The 19,122-nt window shown below is 45.2% G+C and overlaps 1 protein-coding gene across 1 annotated transcript in view; it reads left to right on the top strand.

Annotated features, from left to right (window-relative positions):
• The first annotated feature begins 1,422 nt into the window (after positions 1-1,422).
• Positions 1,423-19,122, top strand: part of LOC121566901 (phosphatidylinositol 4,5-bisphosphate 3-kinase catalytic subunit beta isoform) — an 80,045-nt gene continuing 62,345 nt past the window's right edge. Inside the window, exons 1-2 of the mRNA XM_041876812.2 lie at positions 1,423-1,874; positions 17,545-17,624. The gene's annotated coding sequence lies outside the window, so the exon portion shown is untranslated. The remainder of the gene's footprint in view (positions 1,875-17,544; positions 17,625-19,122) is intronic.

Here is a 19,122-nt window from a genome sequence, read left to right on the forward strand (position 1 = left end):
GAATTGAATTGAAATTGAGAGAGAGAGAATGATAGAGAGGGATAGAGAGTGGAGTGGCATTGGAATTGGTAAACCACAAGAAGTTGGTGGCACCTTAATTGGGGAGGATGGGCTTGTGGTAATGGCTGGAGCGGAATTGGTGGAATGGTATCAAATATATCAAACATGGTTTCCATGTAAACATTTCCATCCATCAGATAAAAGCTCTAGTAGAAATGTCTCACATATTCCACATATTTATCAAATCTGGGGTCAGATGAGTTTAGTAATGTTATTTCACAATCAGTGTTATAGTCACCCATACATTACATCCTATCCCCCATACAGTGCACTGTTTTGGTCATCTCTGGTACACTATTGGTCAGTTCTGAGACAGCCAGTACATCATCTCCTCCCTGGTTAACTAGAAGTTTCCTAAACTCACTCATGGTGTGTGTTCAGTATGACGGTGTGCAACGTTGAAATAAACGGAAAGGGTACTGAATGACCAGTTGAAAAGTGTTGTGATTATGGTGGCACAGAGGGTGAATACTGTATGGTGTGCTGCATGAGTTTTGCTATTTCAAATGGTCACACCCATATTAAATCAGGCCACACCTCGAAGCAAACGTACCAAACGGGAGCAAACGTACCTCAAAGGCTGTTGAAGAACGGTGCGCACCGTTTTGGGGAAACGTGTCGTTTAGTACAAACTGTCACGCAACGTAGCAAATCTTCAATCGAACCGAACGCCCCCCTGTTCTCAGTCAAGAATGACGTAAGAACATGTCCTCACATATATAAACAGGTCACCAGGGGGCGACACAGCTCTTTCATTAATCGGTTACATTTCTCTCTGCCGCAACAGTGGACTGCTGTATCTGACCAAATACATATTTATTTCTGCGTTTTATCACTGTGCTTGACAAAATATGATGGATCAGAGAACATACGACCAACTTGCCAAAGGGTCAACGTGGTTAACTTGCTGCCCTTTCAATTGATGATGAGGCAACTGACTTGTGTTGCAAGGTGCAGGCATTATTATAACATTATTAATACCTCATCAATACCTATGGCTTATCATTACTTTCTATGATACGGTTTAGGTCAAAACTATGATGAATCATGTAGCCTAATTTGATGTGAACCATTAGCCTAGGAGGCTACATGTGGTTATGCATTCACAATAGGCTAACCTATAGATGGAATGCACTGCCTTTACTGTTATTAACATACAAAATAAGGCATAGTGTACCTATTTGTTTTTAACACAGCATCACAACCAGGCAGGCACTGGCAGGCAGAGAAAACCCTGTATAATGACTGCCTCAAGTCAACACGCGACCCCCTCACCAAAAGAATGCACCGGGGATAATCAACGCCCCTTCCGCAACGTAGGAATGTTTCAACTGGCAAATTCCACTCGCGTTTCTTTTCTTTCATCTCAATTAGTTGGAGAGGTTTCAGAAATTTGTGTTTCCGGGTGAAATCTCGGGGCCGAAGTTTCATGCCGGGGCTATGCAGATAGGGGAAGCAAAGCCGGCTGAGGCTGAGTACTAGGCGACTGCAAGAACAGTGTAGGCTACGCAGGGAGCGGGAGAGAGGGAACCCGAGGGATAGAAGAAGAAAAAAACGAACAGCACACGAGCTGTGCGTGGTTCACCTTCTGAAAAACAGGAAGCCAACGCTGATCAGCCCACCTGGCCGCATTGTCCTGCGTGGAGAAGACAGCGGGATCTCACGGCTCTCCTTGCCACGCATAGGCATACTCTTATTTTAAAGCCGAAATATCGTTATTGTGGATTCAATCGAGAGAAAAACAACTTAACTAGGCCTATTTCCTCTTTCGTACGGTCGATATTATCCTATTCCCAACAGGAGTGTAACTCAAGGTAAGTCCCTGGCACAATTCCGTCGCTATCTCGAATTAGTAGGCTAACCTACGTGGAGTCAGTGAGCACCTCGACCGAGGTGGACTTGAAGTGCTACATTGTATCTACACCTCACCCAGGTGGTTGTTTGAAGATATCGGCTACGTTTCCACTTTTGTCGTGTTTGAAAATATTAGTTTCCTAATTTTGTCAAACAATAGGCAACGTTTCAAAACGACTTTCATGATCGGTTTACTCTCTGAGCACCCAAGGTTACATTCTGTCTCATCTCTAAGTATCGTCCACACCTGTGACCATGTGAACTACAAACCCTCCGAGTTATGTGGGCTATGCCAAAGATCCTCGGATTGTAGTGGTTTTTAAATATAGGCCTTTGAAAGCAGCGACATGTTTTGGTCTCACAATTATTAGGCAATTTATTTACGATGCAGCTATGTTGGGTGTCGTTTTATAATTTTGTTTGGTGACTTGCCATTAATTAAAACTCGGGCTTGACGCACTCGCTCACCCCTCTGCACCCGGTGTAGCCTACTGCTGGTGTATTCCGCTGCTGCTGCTCCCCTCTCTATCTCAGCCTATAAAAAAACCACGGGTTGACTCTAGGCTACGGATGACACGGTGGGGACATGTTTAGGCTACACTTGGTACCATTGCTATTCTCTGCGGTCGGTTATGTCAGCACTTATTTTGTATGTCATCGATGCCTCCATGTTCTCAAACTGAAGGGGATGTGGTCGATGCCAACATTGACATTGACAGTGGTAAAATAAGGCACGTCAGTCACATCGACGTTTGCCTCGCGGTAGTTTATATTTAAACTCAGACATGACGTTTGATGGGTAGAACCGGGAAGTTTTTGGAGAGGACGGGTAGAAATGAGCGGTTAACCGGCATTTCGGGAGTTGAGTCGTGACTGCCTGCCTGTCAGTGCGGTTGTAGATGACTGTTCGCCATATCCCCAAGAATTAATGAATAGTTTATTTGCTTTTTGCCCCACTTTGTCAGCTAGTAGGCCTGCTTACACTTGGATAGGCTACCATCCAAGCACACTTGGTGACAAACAACATATAATAATAATAATATGCCATTTAGCAGACGCTTTTATCCAAAGCGACTTACAGTCATGCGTGCATACATTTTTGTGTATGGGTGGTCCCGGGGATCGAACCCACTACCCTGGCGTTACAAGCGCCGTGCTCTACCAATTGAGCTACAGAGGACCACATATGCCTTGGTCTAGGACAATGATTCCAAGGGGGCTATGTCTTTGAGACTTTGATATAGTTATTGCCTAGCCAATGTGATAACTCACCTTACCTGTCCTTAGATATATTAGTGAAATAAAAGTGACACAATTTTAGATGCAGTTTCACTTATATTTCATAAATTCTAATGTTCATGCAAGTTTGAGCATCTCTCTCTTGCAGATTCTCTCTTTTAAAGCTGCAATATGTTACTTTTTGGGTGACCTGACCAAATTCACATAGAAATGTAAGTTATAGATCTGTAATTCTCATTGAAAGCAATTCTAAGAAGCGGTAAATCTGTTCTATGTGCACTATTTCTATGCTTCCCGGTCTTAACTTTCATTTCTGCATCTTTTACTTTCTTTCGGTTTTGTAAACCAGCTGAAAATACAATAGTTTTGGAAAATATATTTCAGAGGTTTAGATGGTACAAAGATTCTCTACACTATACTTGCTTGTTTTGTCACAAACTGAAATTAGGAGAACTATTAGAATTGCAGCTTTAAGTAAACAAGAAATTGCGGACGATTTCTGCGTAGTACATCTTTAAGCAAGTCGGATCTAATTATTTGGCAGCATATTCTATAGTGGTTAAAGTGGATGCAAACAGTGTGTGACTTACACTACGTGACCAAGAGTATGTGGACACCTGCTTGTCGAACATCTCATTCCAAAATCATGGGCATTAACATGGGTTTGGTCCCCCCCTTTGCTACTATAACAACCTCCACTCTTCAGGGAAGGCTTTCCACTAGATGTTGGAACATTGCTGCAGGGACTTGCTTCCACTCAGCCACAAGAGCATTAGTGAGGTCGGCCACTGATGTTGGGTGATTAGGTCTGGCTCGCAGTCGGCGTTCCAATTCATCCCAAAGGTATTCGATGAGGTTGAGGCCAGAGCTCTGTGCAGGCCAGTCAAGTTCTTCCACTCCGATCTCGACAAACCATTTTTGTATGGACTTCGCTTTGTGGATGGGGGCATTGTCATGCTGAAACAGGAAAGGGCCTTCCCCAAACTGTGCCACAAACTTGGAAGAACAGAATCGCTAAAATGTCATTGTATTCTGTAGCGTTAAGATTTCCCTTCACTGGAACTAAGGGGCCAAGCCCAAACCATGAAAAACAACCCCAGACCATTATTCCTCCTCCATCAACTTTACAGTTGGCACTATGCATTGGGGCAGGTAGTGTTCTCCTGGCATCCACCAAACCTAGATTTGTCCGTCAGACTGCCAGATGGTGAAGCATGCTTCATCACGCCAGAGAACGCGTTTCAACTGCTCCAGAGTCCGATAGCGGTGAGCTTTACACCACTCCAGCCGACGCTTGGAATTGCGCATGGTGATCTTAGGCTTGGCCATGGAAACCCATTTCATGTAGCTCCCGACGAACAGTTCTTGTGCTGACTTTGCTTCCAGAGGCAGTTTGGAACTTGGTAGTGAGTGTTGCAACCGAGGACAGTCGATTTTTACTCGCTAAGCGCTTAAGCACTCGCCAGTCCCGTTCCGTGAGCGTATGTGGCCTACCACTTCGCGGTCTAGACGTTTCCGCTTCACAATATCCTATCCTATGACGGTGCCACGTTGAAAGTCACTGAGCTCTTCAGTAAGGCCATTCTACTGCCAATGTTTGTCTATGGAGATTGCATGGCTGTGTACTCGATTTTATACACCTGTCAGCAACAGGTGTGGCTGAAATAGCCGAATCCTCTAGTTTGAAGAGGTGTCTATATATATATATATCTCTTCACTGTATGACTGATGTGTACATTTGTGGTCCACACACCCTTCTGGGGTTTCACTCTTTCCTCTCCTTTCAACATAAGACTATGGAAATTACACTTCTTACAACTCAGACATGTCTCTGTTTCTTTCTTTTTACCATTTCCATTTTAGTCATTTAGCAGACGCTCTTATCCAGAGCCACTTACAGTTAGTGAGTGCATACATTTTCATACTGCCCCCCCCGTGGGAATCGAACCCACAACCCTGGCGTTGCAAGCGCCATGCTCTACCAACTGAGCTACACGGGGCTACCATCTCACTCCAACACACACAATCCCCATTCCTCTATTATTGTCTAAATAATAATTGGATTCAGACGTGTGTGCGCAGCGGTGGTGGTTTTGTGAATCAGTGCCTGGCTGAGACCCAAGCGCCATGTGACAGTAAGTCAGTAAGCTTCCCAGCGGGGCGAGACGAGGGAGTCATGATGTCACAGGTCAGGGGACCGTCAGGGACGCAAACAGGATTGTGTGTGTGTCTACTACAGTGTATCTGTGGCTATGAGAGCCAGTTACAACACACACACACAGCCCCCCAGAGCACTAACACACGGGTTCTGGGGGAGAGGTGGTGGTGACTGGAGCCATGAATGGAGCAATTCTCTCCGTCATGTGAGAGAGAACTCTGTGCTTCCGGGGGGACAATTTGTTTGCATAAACACTTAATTCACACATTTGACTTATTTACAGATACATTACACAAGCACACACACACACACACACACTCACCGACCTCAGAAACACACTTCCACCACATTAATTCGTACATGGCAATCATGTATGGTTATCTATGGCCCTCTCACACAGACATACAGTTATGATCTAGTAGCCATGCTGCATACACACACTATATTAAGAGTGCGCCAAGATGGTGGCCATGATTGCAGAACTAATTATTGTTCAGAGCATTAATGTACTTGGAAAGAAAGGTCAGAACTGAATTGTCTGTCTGACTGATGGCAGTAGACTATTGTAAGTGTGTGTTTTTGTGTGCAGCCTCATGATTGCACTGTATTCAATAGTGCAGAAAGCGAGGATTATTAGCGAATGCGTCATGATTTAAGTTGACATTTGGATCACTGATTGTACACAGATGATTATAAGTATTTGCCATTTACTGTAGCTTCTCATTGAAATAAACGTCTACTAATCAAATTAATTTCTATTTAGTTCTCTCTTGAAGGATAATGTTATTTTGAGTTGGTGTGTTAGCCCTGTGGGAAACTGAGATATTTTTAATCAGGCAGCGGGCCAGGTTGCCCCGTGTTGGGCGGGGCTGTTCTCAAGCCCCCTCTGAGGTAGTGGGGGGGGGGACACTGATAACGCTGCTGACGTCAGTCTCCAGTCAACTTAACAATTCAGCCCTTTAGACAACCTGCTATTTACTCCAAAACCAGGCCTCTCCTAAGAAGCTAAATGACGGAGTAAATGTTATTAAAGTATCTGCGTCCCATGAAAACATTGTTGTAAAATGACCTGGTCTCTTGGTGAAAAGTGATAGCTAAAAGGACTGGTTCCTACACCTTTAAATTAGCCAGTCATACTGGGTGTCTCTCTCTCATCTGGACCCCATCCTCCAATCCAGCTGGGTTGTGATTGACATCCCCTCCATCTCAATGACACCTGCTGTCTGCTGGTGTGCTGCTATCTCCCCCTCTCTTCCTCCTCCCCTCTTCTTTCTCTTTCCTTCTCTCTATTCATTCAAATACATATACTGTACTGAAACACTCTCTTCAGGGACATAGTCCCCACCTGCCTGTTTATACAATATAGTTGAGGTCATGTGTGTTTCTACAGTAGTCAGTGTTCTTGTTGAATGAATGAGACACCTGCATCTTCTAATACTGCTGCCACCCACCCACCATCCTCCTCAACTGTCCTCTCGCTCCCTAACTGGTTCTCTGACAGACACGTGCAAACACACACTTCCTGCTGTCACAGTCAAATGTAATCACCCCTCAGCCGTTGATGGCTTGTGTAACATCCTCTCTGAAATCTGAAGGGAAGCCAGGAGTGTGTAGGAGCAGCTGTGCTCCTGTGTGTTTAGGGGTGGGGGGGTTGTCATGCCCCATCGAACAGTCGCATCCCCTGAGCCAATTACCTTCTGTGGCTTAATATGCACAAAGCACTAGCATGCCCTCAGATGAGGTCACATACATACAGAGATATACAGTAGGTAGATTTACAGTAGGTAGATTTACAGTAGGTAGATTTCACATAATAATGAGCATATACAGGACATGCAGACATATAGGAAGTGTGACATGTCCAGTGACTGAACCAGAGAGAACAGCAGCCTCATGGAATTCTCCACTTTCTTGCTTCACAAGCCAAGACCTGCAAAGGAATTCAGAGAGGGGAGACGGAGAGAGGAGGAGCGATGAACACAGGGAGAAAGAAAGGAAAGGGACAGTATACAGGGCAGAATAAAGGAGGATAGAAGGGGAGGTATTGAAACGAAAAGAAAGGAAGATCATTATACAGTGTTAGTTTGTGTTATACTAACAGGGGTTGAGAGGTCAATGGAAGGAAAGAAAGACAAAGTAGATGCATAGAAAGAGAATATCTAGTTTTGAATTGAGGTTTGCTTGGTATAGAATGAGGGTTGGATTGAGGTAGGCTTGGTATAGAATGAGGGTTGGATTGAGGTTTGCTTGGTGTAGAATGAGGGTTGGATTGAGGTAGGCTTGGTATAGAATGAGGGTTGGATTGAGGTTTGCTTGGTGTAGAATGAGGGTTGGATTGAGGTAGGCTTGGTATAGAATGAGGGTTTGCTTGATATAGAGAAAGAGAGGTGAGGCAAGTAGCGGTAGAAAAGAAGGGTTTGATAGAGAAAGAAGAGAGGAGGGGTAGACTTTTCCTGGCTACCCAAACTCCTTGTTCCGGCCAAACACTACGACGCCCACGGACGTTAGTTTCTTCTCCGCAATGAGTTTGGATCTAAGTAGATCCCTGACGATTTCTAGAACGCAAACACATTCTAATCATTCTGATTGGTCCCAGAAACCGATGGGTTGGGCCAGAGCTAGAACACCCGTGGGTAAAGCGACGTTTAGAAAATGTGTTGTTGGCTTTGATACTCTGATTGGTTAGAGATGATCCAATCGCTGATGACTTTGTTTTGTACAACACCCTTCATTTTGACCTCACCTTCAACGATGGCAGTCTGACTGAAGTATGTAGCGAACATAGCGCAGAGAAAGAATTCAGTTTGAGTCGTCAGGCCAGGGTAGACTGAGGTAGAGAAAGAATTCAGTTTGAGTCGTCAGGCCAGGGTAGACTGAGGTAGAGAAAGAATTCCGTTTGAGTCGTCAGGCCAGGGTAGACTGAGGTAGAGAAAGAATTCAGTTTGAGTCGTCAGGCCAGGGTAGACTGAGGTAGAGAAAGAATTCAGTTTGAGTCGTCAGGCCAGGGTAGACTGAGGTAGAGAAAGAATTCAGTTTGAGTCGTCAGGCCAGGGTAGACTGAGGTAGAGAAAGAATTCAGTTTGAGTCGTCAGGCCAGGGTAGACTGAGGTAGAGAAAGAATTCAGTTTGAGTCGTCAGGCCAGGGTAGACTGAGGTAGAGAAAGAATTCAGTTTGAGTCGTCAGGCCAGGGTAGACTGAGGTAGAGAAAGAATTCAGTTTGAGTCGTCAGGCCAGGGTAGACTGAGGTAGAGAAAGAATTCAGTTTGAGTCGTCAGGCCAGGGTAGACTGAGGAAGAGAAAGAATTCAGTTTGAGTCGTCAGGCCAGGGTAGACTGAGGAAGAGAAAGAATTCAGTTTGAGTCGTCAGGCCAGGGTAGACTGAGGTAGAGAAAGAATTCAGTTTGAGTCGTCAGGCCAGGGTAGACTGAGGAAGAGAAAGAATTCAGTTTGAGTCGTCAGGCCAGGGTAGACTGAGGTAGAGAAAGAGGGATGTGTTGTGGTCCTAACCTGGAGGTTTAGACTCTTCTCTCTGTAACTTGAGGGAGGGACTCTGCCCTCCTCACCATGGCAACACTACCTTAATAAGGCTGGACACTGCTACAGTTCCGCACACAACACACAGATGCTGTTCTACATAGGTATGTGCTGTACTTTTAGTGAACCTTACAAAACATACTGTCATATGTGACCCAAATACGTGCAGTGAAATGTGTTGTTTTACAGGGTCAGCTGTAGTAGTATAGCGACCCTGGAGCAAATTAGGGTTAAGTACCTTGCTCAAGGGCACATATACAGATTTTTCAGCTTGGGTATTCGAACCAGCGACCTTTCGGTTAATGGCCCAACGCTCTAACCGCTAGGCTACCTGCCGCCTACCTACTGGTGTCCATGCAGTAGCTTTAAATACAGTGTATGCCATACTATATGCATGGATGTGTACATACCTACGTAGCATTATGCTGTGCCGTCAAGTAGTGTCTTACCTACTTACCTCCATGCAGTGGTTTGTGTACATGCAATCACACAGGTTAACCTATATACAGTCAGGGACACATTCAGTTGATGACAGTGGAATGTTTTCATGAAAACCACATGGATCTCAACATTATATTAAGTAAGGTGAAGAAACCCCATGACCTTCTCTCCCCTGTCCTGCTGTGAGATAGTCAGACCCCCAGTTACATTAGACGGACCCTCTGGTCAGTCTGGGCTGGTTCTCTCTCGCTGCGTTTCCTCTCCCTCCTCTGCCTGTTGTTTATCACCTGACCTGCTCTTAGCCAAATACTGTACTTCACTCCTATAGGTTAGGTTGTTTGTGTGACACCTACACAAAAACGTGCAGGTGTGGATTCTAAGGTAAACTTCCAGTATATTGTGGGAGTATTTGTGCGCCAGGTGAGCAGACATCATGGAAATGTTCTGTTACTGTTTGTCTGCTACTCCTCCATCTCACCCTCTGTGTGTGTCTGGGGAACCATGCCATAGGCTGGGGCAGGCCTTTGTTCAGTCAGGCAGGCAGTAGGTAGCTGATTTACAGCATCCAGGGGAACTATGACAACTATATCCCCTCACACACACACAGCCCCCTCCCATCTGGGGGCAGTCTTACAATGGGCCCTAAAATTAGACCGAAGAATGGAGAAAGGTCACAGGCTGTCTCACACACTCCATGGGATACACACACACACTGACACTCCTCTCACACAACATCATCGTCACAGTTCTCTTAGATAATTAAAGTGTATGGACTTTAAGTGGGTAATTGTGTACTGTGTGTTATTCTGAGTAGAACTGTAATAAATGTGTGTCTGGGTTCATAAGTGTGCTAGTGTGGCTGTGTATTGTGTTGGTGATGGACAGACAGAGGTCTTTTGTTTACTTCCAGGCTGTGATGACGCAGGATCCTCTGTAATGACCCCTTGAGGACCTGTGTGTGTTTTGTTGCAATCCTTTGTGGCTGGGTTCTTGATCACTTGATCACTGAGATCAGTGTGTGTTTAGGACTAAAGGAGCCTCTGAGTTTGTTGCTGAGAGGATGTGAAGAGTACAACTACTGAGAGGATGTGAAGAGTACAACTACTGAGAGGATGTGAAGAGTACAACTACTGAGAGGATGTGAAGAGTACAACTACTGAGAGGATGTGAAGAGTACAACTACTGAGAGGATGTGAAGAGTACAACTACTGAGAGGATGTGAAGAGTACAACTACTGAGAGGATGTGAAGAGTACAACTACTAGGGCCAGTTTCCCAGACCCAGATGAAGCCTAGTCCTGGTCTAAAAGCATCCTCAATGGGGAGACTGTTGTAGGTGAAGCATTTTTAAATACGTCAAACACATGGTATCCAGGTGTTTGATGCCATTCCATTTGCTCCGTTCTGGACATTTATTATGAGCCGTTCTCCCCTCAGCAGCCTCCTGTGATGTAAGAAGACAATTCTACTGTGTCGAGATGGGGACACTGCACCTCAGGGGGTGCCATTTTGGAATGGAATGATAGGAATAGGAAGCCCACCCCCCTCCTTTGGTGGAAGGGGGGGTATAGTTATATAAGGGTGGGGGGTAGCAGGACATAGGGAAGAGGTGGGATCAGTGAGGGGCACTAGCAGGGAGTTTTATGGATAAGGGGGCTAATTTAGGTGGGGGGGATGGAGAGAGGGAAACAGAGTTGGGTGGTGTTGGTGTGATACACCCCTCAGAATCTATATTCCTTGCATACCTCAGAGAGGGGATGGGTGGAGGAGAGGAAGTGTGTGTGGAATGGGAAAGGGAGAAAGGGTCTGTGCCTGAGCCAGGCAGCCAGTGTGGTGTTGGTACAGTGATAAGGGTGGAACGGTTTGGGAGTTCTGTAAAGGTGGCAGATTGGGTTGTGGTGTTTGTCCCTGGCTGTTGGGTCTGAAGATCAAGTCAGTTGAGAGCGATAAGTGTCTGTCTTTGCATGTCATGTAGACAGTGTTCTCTAGACAAGGTGAAGGGGTCTGTTACGTACAGTGCCTATAGAAAGTCTACACCCCCTTGAACTTTTTTTTCACATTTTGCTGCATTAAAATTCCATCTAAAAAGGGATTCAATTAGGTTTTCTTCCTACAGATCTACACAACCTACTCCACATTTTCGAAGAGAAAAAGTTAGAAAATTGTCCTAATTAAGAAAATTGGATAAAAATTGGATAAAGGCGTCCGCGTGCTTCCCAGCCGAAACAGTTCGGAACAGTTTGTGCATATATTATGATGACTTTTTGTTCGTTTTGGACTTCGGCAAGGGTTTTTTCAGCCGGTGACGTTCCACTGAGATGGATCTCTCTAAGTCTCATCTCTAGTAGAGGGGTGTGCTGTTTCAGACAGGGATGGATCAATAACTGTGTCCCTGCCATAAGACTGCTAAATACACTGAACAAAAATATAAACGCAACATGCAACAATTTCGAAGATTTTACTGAGTTACAGTTCATATAAGGAAATCAGTCAATTGAAATAAATTCATTACATTTACATTTACATTTTAGTCATTTAGCAGACGCTCTTATCCAGAGCGACTTACAGTTAGTGAATGCATACATGTTTTTTGTTTTTTTGTTTGCTTTTTGTGTGACAAAACTGCACATTATAGAGTGGCCTTTTATTGTCCCCACCACAAGGTGCACCTGTGTAATGATCATACTGTTTAATCAGCTTCTTCATATTCCACACCAGTCAGGTGGATGGATTATCATGGCAAAGGAGAAATACTCACTAACAGGGATGTAAACAAATTTGTGCACAACATTTTAGAGAAATAAGCTTTTTATTTGGATGGTACATTTCTGGGACCAACACTTTACATGTTTCTCATCAAAAAGAAAGGAGGACCAAGGCTCTCTTCATACACAGTGCATTCGGAAAGTATTCAGACCCCCTCACCTTTTCCACACCTTGCTACGCTACAGCCCCACTCTAAAATTGATTAAATCATTTTTTTACCCTCGACAATCTACACACAATACCCATAATGACAAAGCAAAAACAGTTCTTTATAAATATTTGCAAATTTATAAAGAATTAATACATTTACATAAGTATTCAGACCCTTCACTCAGTACTTTGTTGAAGCACCTTTGGCTGCGATTACAGCCTCGAGTCTTCTTGGTTACGAAGCTATAAGCTTGGCACACCTGTATTTGGGGAGTTTCTCCCATTCTTCTCTGCAGATCCTCTCAAGCTCTGTCAGGTTGGATGGGGAGTGTCGTTGCACAGCTATTTTCAGGACTCTCCAGATATGTTAGATCGGGTTCAAGTACGGGCTCCGGCTGGGCCACTCAAGGACATTCAGAGACTTGTCCCAAAGCCACTCTTGCATTGTCTTGGCTGTGTGCTTAGGGTCGTTGTCCTGTTGGAAGGTGAACCATCGCCCCAGTCTGAGGTCCTGAGCGCTCTGGAGCAGGTTTTCATCAAGGATCTCTCAGTACTTTGCTCTGTTCATCTTTCCCTCAATACGGACTAGTCTCCCGGTCCCTGCCACTGAAAAACATCCCCACAGCATGATGCTGCCACCACCATGCTTTACCGTAGGGATGGTGCCAGGTTTCCTCCAGACGTGCCGCTTGGCATTCAGGCTAAAAAGTTCAATCTTGGTTTCATCAGACCAAAGAATCTTGTTTCTCATGGTTTGAGAGTCCTTTAGGTACCTTTTGGCTAATTCCAAGCAGGCTGTTATGTGCCTTTTACTGACGAGTGGCTTTCGACTGGCCACTATACCATAAAGGCCTGATTGGTGGAGTGCCGCAGAGATGGTTGTTCTTCTGGAACGTTCTCCCATCTCCACAGAGGAACTCTGGAGCTCTGTCAGAGTGACCATCGGGTTCTTGGTCACCTCCCTGACTCAGGCCCTTCTCCCCCGATTGCTCAGTTTGGCCGGGCGGCCAACTCTAGGAAGGGTCTTGGCGGTTCCAAACTTCTTCCAATTTAAGAATGATGGAAGCCACTGTGTAGGCCCTAATCTATGGATTTCACATGACTGGGAATACAGATATGCATCTGTTGGTCACATACCTTAAGTAAGCATTTCACTGTTAGTCTACACCTGTTGTTTATGAAGCATATGACAAACAAAATTTGATTTGATTTGTAGGCTGTGTTGCTAGGGGTTTGATGTGTTGGTTAGCGTTTAGCATCAGGGTTTCTTGGTACAGCCAGGAGTGAACCGCATACTTAGACAGATACACACACATAAAAGCAAACTCCAAGACAAACAGAGAAACACACAGCTATTGGATGTATTGGATCATGTGATAATGTGAGAGCTTTGATAAGCCCAGCTCCCTGTGAATCCATCCAGTCAGTTAAACATTGACTCTCCAGACTACAACATCTTATCAGTACTGCTACAGCCACACAGTTCCTGGAATGAGCATGAGTCTGCCGCTCGTAGGGTTTTTTGCAGTGTGTGTGTGTGTGTGTCTGCTTGTTTGTGTGACCTATGTTTAGCTGTCCAGAATGGAAACTCAGAATGGACGGTGTGTGTGACTGTGTGCAGTATATTTGATTACGCTCAGTTCCTCTCTCTTTCTGTGAATTTATCCATTCCCTTTATAGGTGGGTGATGTGCTCCATCCTAAGTGACACTGTGATAGTGAACATGGATACACACACCCAATTTAAACTCTGGTGTTGTTTTCCTGGGTCACGCCCTCCTAAACAAGATGGGCCATCTTTGCCATTGGGAAAAAACAGGAAGTCGGCAGCCTTCCTCCTCGAGTGTGTGTGTGTGTGTTACGTGTCTGTCTTCAGTATTTGGAGTCGGACTGTGTGTGTGTGTGTGGCCGCAGTATGTTTATCTACCATACCGCAGAGTTTACGTTTCCTCTGCCATCATTGAGTGGATATAGCCCTTTTGAAGTGAGGGAGCTGGTGTGATACAGGGCTCTATGTAAACAGCAGGGTAATATTGTGGTATATTCTGTCAGTAGGCCTCTACCACTATATTATGTGTACCATAGCTCTAAGTACCCTTTTATGAGAAATCTGACGCCTCAGCTATGTTTGAAAATATTATATTCACGTCGACCTTCCCTGGAGAGGGGCGAGAGCTAGGAGGGGAGAGAGGGAGGGTGAGCCGCAGAAATCTCTGAGTTGTAGTGCTTGCAATATCCATTGTCTTATCTTGAATGTAGAGGAAAGAGGGGCCCCTTTGAGGGAGTGAAATGCCACTTGGGTTGAAGGGCCATACATAATACGGTCTCACACTCCGAGAAGAAGGACCCCATCATCTCTCTCTTCTCACTCCTTCTCGCTCAAACACTCACCGACTATGTGATCTCGCTCTCCGTAGCCGACGTGAGTAAGACCTTTAAACAGGTCAACATTCGCAAGGCCGCGGGGCCAGACGCAATACCAGGATGCCTACTCAGAGCATGCGCCGACCAGCTGACATTTTCAACCTATCCCTAACCCAGTCTGTAATACCAACATGTTTCAAGCAGACCACCATAGTCCCTGTGCCCAAGAACGCCAAGGTAACCTGCCTAAATGACTATCGCCCCGTAGCACTCACATATATAGCCATGAAATGCTTTAAAAGACTGGTCATTGCTCACATCAACACTATCATCTGACAACCCGGACCCACTCAAATTCGCATACAGCCCCAACAGATTCACAGATGACACAATCTCTATTGCACCCCACACTGCCCTCACCCACCTGGACAAAAGGAATACCTATCTATGTAAGAATGCTGTTCATTGACTACAGCTCAACATTCAACACCATATCCTCCAAGCTCATCACCAAGTTCAGGACCCTGGGACTGAACTCCTCCCTCTGCAGCTGGATCCTGGACTTGCACACGGGTCGCCCCCAGGCGGTGAGGGTAGGCAACAACACCTCCAACACGCTGACCCGCAACACGGGGGCCCCTCAGGGGTGTGTGCCTAGTCCCCTCCTCTACTCCATGGTCACCCATGACTGCATTGCCGCGCACGACTCCAACACCATCATTAAGTTTGCCGACAATACGAAGGTGGTAAGCCTGATCAACGACGATGAAGCAGCCTTATAGGGTGGAGGTCAGAGACCTGGCAGTGTGGTGCCAGGGCAACAACCTCTCCCTCAACATCAGCAAGACAAAGGAGCTGATTGTGGACTACAGGAAACTGATCGATGGGGCTGTAGTGGTGTGGGTCGAGAGCTTCAAGTTCCTCTGTGTACACATCACTAAGGAATTAACATGGTCCACACTAGGGGTTTGGAACCGAAATTATTTCCCAATCGTTTTATTTTGAACGGAACCGTAATTGTTTTTTGTACTGTTTCGACCAGCAACATAAAGTTCTGAACTGATTCTAACAAAGAAAAGAAAAGTACTGGTTTATATCGTTCCTTTCTGAACTCGATGGGGGGGGGGAAGATATTTTATCTCTATAGGAAAGTTGTATTTTGCCGTAACAGCATAGTTTAATCATAATGACAAACACACACACTGTGCTGCCAGTTAGAGTGTAGGGCACGAGATGTATTTTTTTACATTTTTAGTCATTTAGCAGACGCTCTTATCCAGAGCGACTTACAGTTAGTGAGTGCATACATTATTTTTCATACTGGCCCCCCATGGGAATCGAACCCACAACCCTGGCGTTGCAAACGCCATGCTCTACCAACTGAGCTACATCCCTGCCGGCCATTCCCTCCCCTACCCTGGACAACGCTGGGCCAATTGTGCACCGCCCCATGGGTCTCCCAGTCGCGGCCGACTACGACAGAGCCTGGATTCGAACCAGGATCTCTAGTGGCACAGCTAGCACTGCGATGCAGTGCCTTAGACCACTGCGCCACATTTTGCAGGTGAGGAGCGAGAGAGGATGGAGGAAGCTTGCCTTGAAGCACTGGGTGTCTTGTTATGACATGCGTTATCTGAATTAGGTCCTGAATTATGGAGGAACTTTGAAGTCTTTCACCTTGAATGTCTTTAACATTGGACCAGAGCAAATGATAGGTACCTAGCTAACAATAGTGTGTGTGCAGAGCAGCACTAGAATTTAAAAAGGGTTTTACCTTCTTTGTAGTTAATAAATCCAATGTGAAACGTGATAACTAAAGTATCCTTAACTAGCATTAAATGAATCCATTCTTCTCTAATTAAACACCTCTCCCACACACTGGCAGGCAGACGCTGGAATACGTTTCAGAGTGACAGAGCTTTGCACAGGCGCTTTGTTGCTGGAAACAAATGTCCGGAACGTAAATTAAATTTAAAAAATATAATACTTTGGGCTTTGTTCCTCAAATAATGTCGTTATTTTCCAGTTCTGTTTGATGAACCGGTTGCAACCCTTGGTCCACACACACCCACACAGTTTTGAAGAGGCACGACAGCGCCTCTTCCCCCTCAGGAGGCGGAAAAGATTTGGCATGGGCCCTTGCAGTTCAACAGCATTGAGAGCATCTTGACTGACTGCATCACTGCTTGGTACAGCAACTGCAAGGCACCCGAATGCAAGGTGCTACTGAGGGTGGTGAGTACGGCCCAGTACATCACTGGGGCCAAGCTCCCTGCCATTCAGGACCCCTATACCAGGCGGTGTCAGAGGAAGGCCCATAAAATTGTCAGACTCCAGCCACCAAAGCCATAAACTGTTCTCTCTGCTACTGCATGGCAAGCGGTACCAGTGCACGAAGCCTAGAACCAGCAGGACCCTGAACAGCTTCTACCCCCAAGCCACAAGACTGCTAAATAGCTAATCAAATGGCTACCTGGACTACCTGCATTGACTCTTTTTTTGCACCATCTCTCTTGCACTGACTCTATGCTCACACATACTCGCACTCGCGTACACACACACACTTTCACACCACATACACTGCTGCTACTGTCTATCTATCCTGTTGCCTAGTCACTTTACCCCTACCTATATGTACATAGCTACTTCAATTACCTTGTTCCTCTGCACATCGACTCGGTACTGGTACTCCCTGTATATAGCCATGTTATTTTTACTTGTTATTGTTACTTGTTATTCACTGTGTATTTATTACTCTGTCACTATTAAAAATATATATATGTTTATCTTTAACTTTGCAGTGTTGGAAAAGGACCCGTAAGTAAACATTTCACTGTTAGTTTACGAAGCATGTGACAAATACAGTGTTATTTGATACCTCCCATTGATTCTCTGTAACTGATCTCTCTTTTCCTCTAGCACTCCCAATCCCTCCCTCCCTCGCGCCACACACACTGATGTTGTTCCTTCTCCCCCCAGATGCAGTGTCCCTCCACCTCCTCAGACACCCCCAGCATGGAGGAGAGCCACAGGGAATAAGAGCCTCCAGGAGACCGCAGGTAAGACCTGCATGTGTTTGTGTCTCTAGGGAAAGCACCAAGGCAGATACAGTGCCTTCAGAAAGTATTCATACCCCTTGACATATTCCACATGTTGTGTTACAGCCTGAATTCAAAATTGATTAAATATCATTTTTTTCTCACCCATCTACACACAATACACCATAATGACAAAGTGAAAACATGTTTTTAGAAATTTGAGCAAATGTATTGAAAATGAAATACAGAAATATCTCATTTACCTACAGTACCAGTCAAAAGTTTTATAACACCTACTCATTCAAGGGTTCTTCTTTATTTTTACTATTTTCTACATTATAGAATACTTCAAAACGATAAAATGACACATATGGAATCATGTAGTAACCAAAAAAGTGTTTTAAAAAATCCAAATATATTTTAGATTCTTCAAAGTAGCCACCCTTTGCCTTGATGACAGCTGTGCACACTCGTGGCATTCTCTCAACCAGCTTCATGAGGAATGCTTTTCCAACAGTCTTGAAGGAGTTCCCACATATGCTGAGCACTTGTTGGCTGCTTTTCCTTCACTCTGCGGTCCGACTCATCCCAAGCCATCTCAACTGGGTTGAGGTCGTGTGATTGTGGAGGCCAGGTCATCTGATGCAGCACTCAATCACTCTCCTTATTTGTCAAATGGCACTTACACAGCCTGTAGGTGTGTTTTGGGTCATAGTTCTGTTGAAAAACAAATTAGAGTCCCACTAAGCACAAACCAGATGGAATGGTGTATCGCTGCAGAATGCTGTGGTAGCCATGCTGATTAAGTTTGTCTTGAATTCTAAATAAATCAGACAGTGTCACCAGCAAAGCACCATCACACCTCCTCCATGATTCAAGGTGGTAACCACACATGCGGAGATCATCCATTCACCTACTCTGCGTCTCACAAAGACATAGCGGTTGGAACCAAAAATCTCAAATTTGGACTCATCAGACCAAAGGACAGATTTCCACCGGTCTAATGTCCATTACTCGTGTTTCTTGCCCAAGCAAGTCTCTTCTTATTATTGGTGTCCTTTAGTAGTGGTTTCTTTGCAGCAATGCGACCATGAGTCTGAACAGTTGATCTTGAGATGTCTGTTACTTGAACTCTGTGAAGCATTTATTTGGGCTGCAATCTGAGGCAGTTAACTCTAATTAAGTTATCCTCTACAGCAGACGTAACTCTGGGTCTTCCTTTCCTGTGGCGGTCCTCATGAGAGCCAGTTTCGTCATAGCGCTTGATGGTTTTTTGCAACTGCACTTGAAGAAACGTTCAAACTTCTTAATGTTCGGTGTTGACTGACCTTCATGTCATAAAGTAATGATGGACTGTTGTTTCTCATTGCTTATTTGAGCTATTCTTGCCATAATATGGAGTTGGTCAGGCTCTGTCGTAGCCGGCCGCGACCGGGAGACCCATGGGGCGGCGCACAATTGGCCCAGCGTTGTCCAGGATAGGGGAGGGAATGGATGTAGCTCAGTTGGTTGAGCATGG

Source organism: Coregonus clupeaformis, chromosome 5 (genome assembly GCF_020615455.1).
Source record: "Coregonus clupeaformis isolate EN_2021a chromosome 5, ASM2061545v1, whole genome shotgun sequence".
In the NCBI taxonomy this organism is placed as follows: domain Eukaryota; kingdom Metazoa; phylum Chordata; class Actinopteri; order Salmoniformes; family Salmonidae; genus Coregonus; species Coregonus clupeaformis.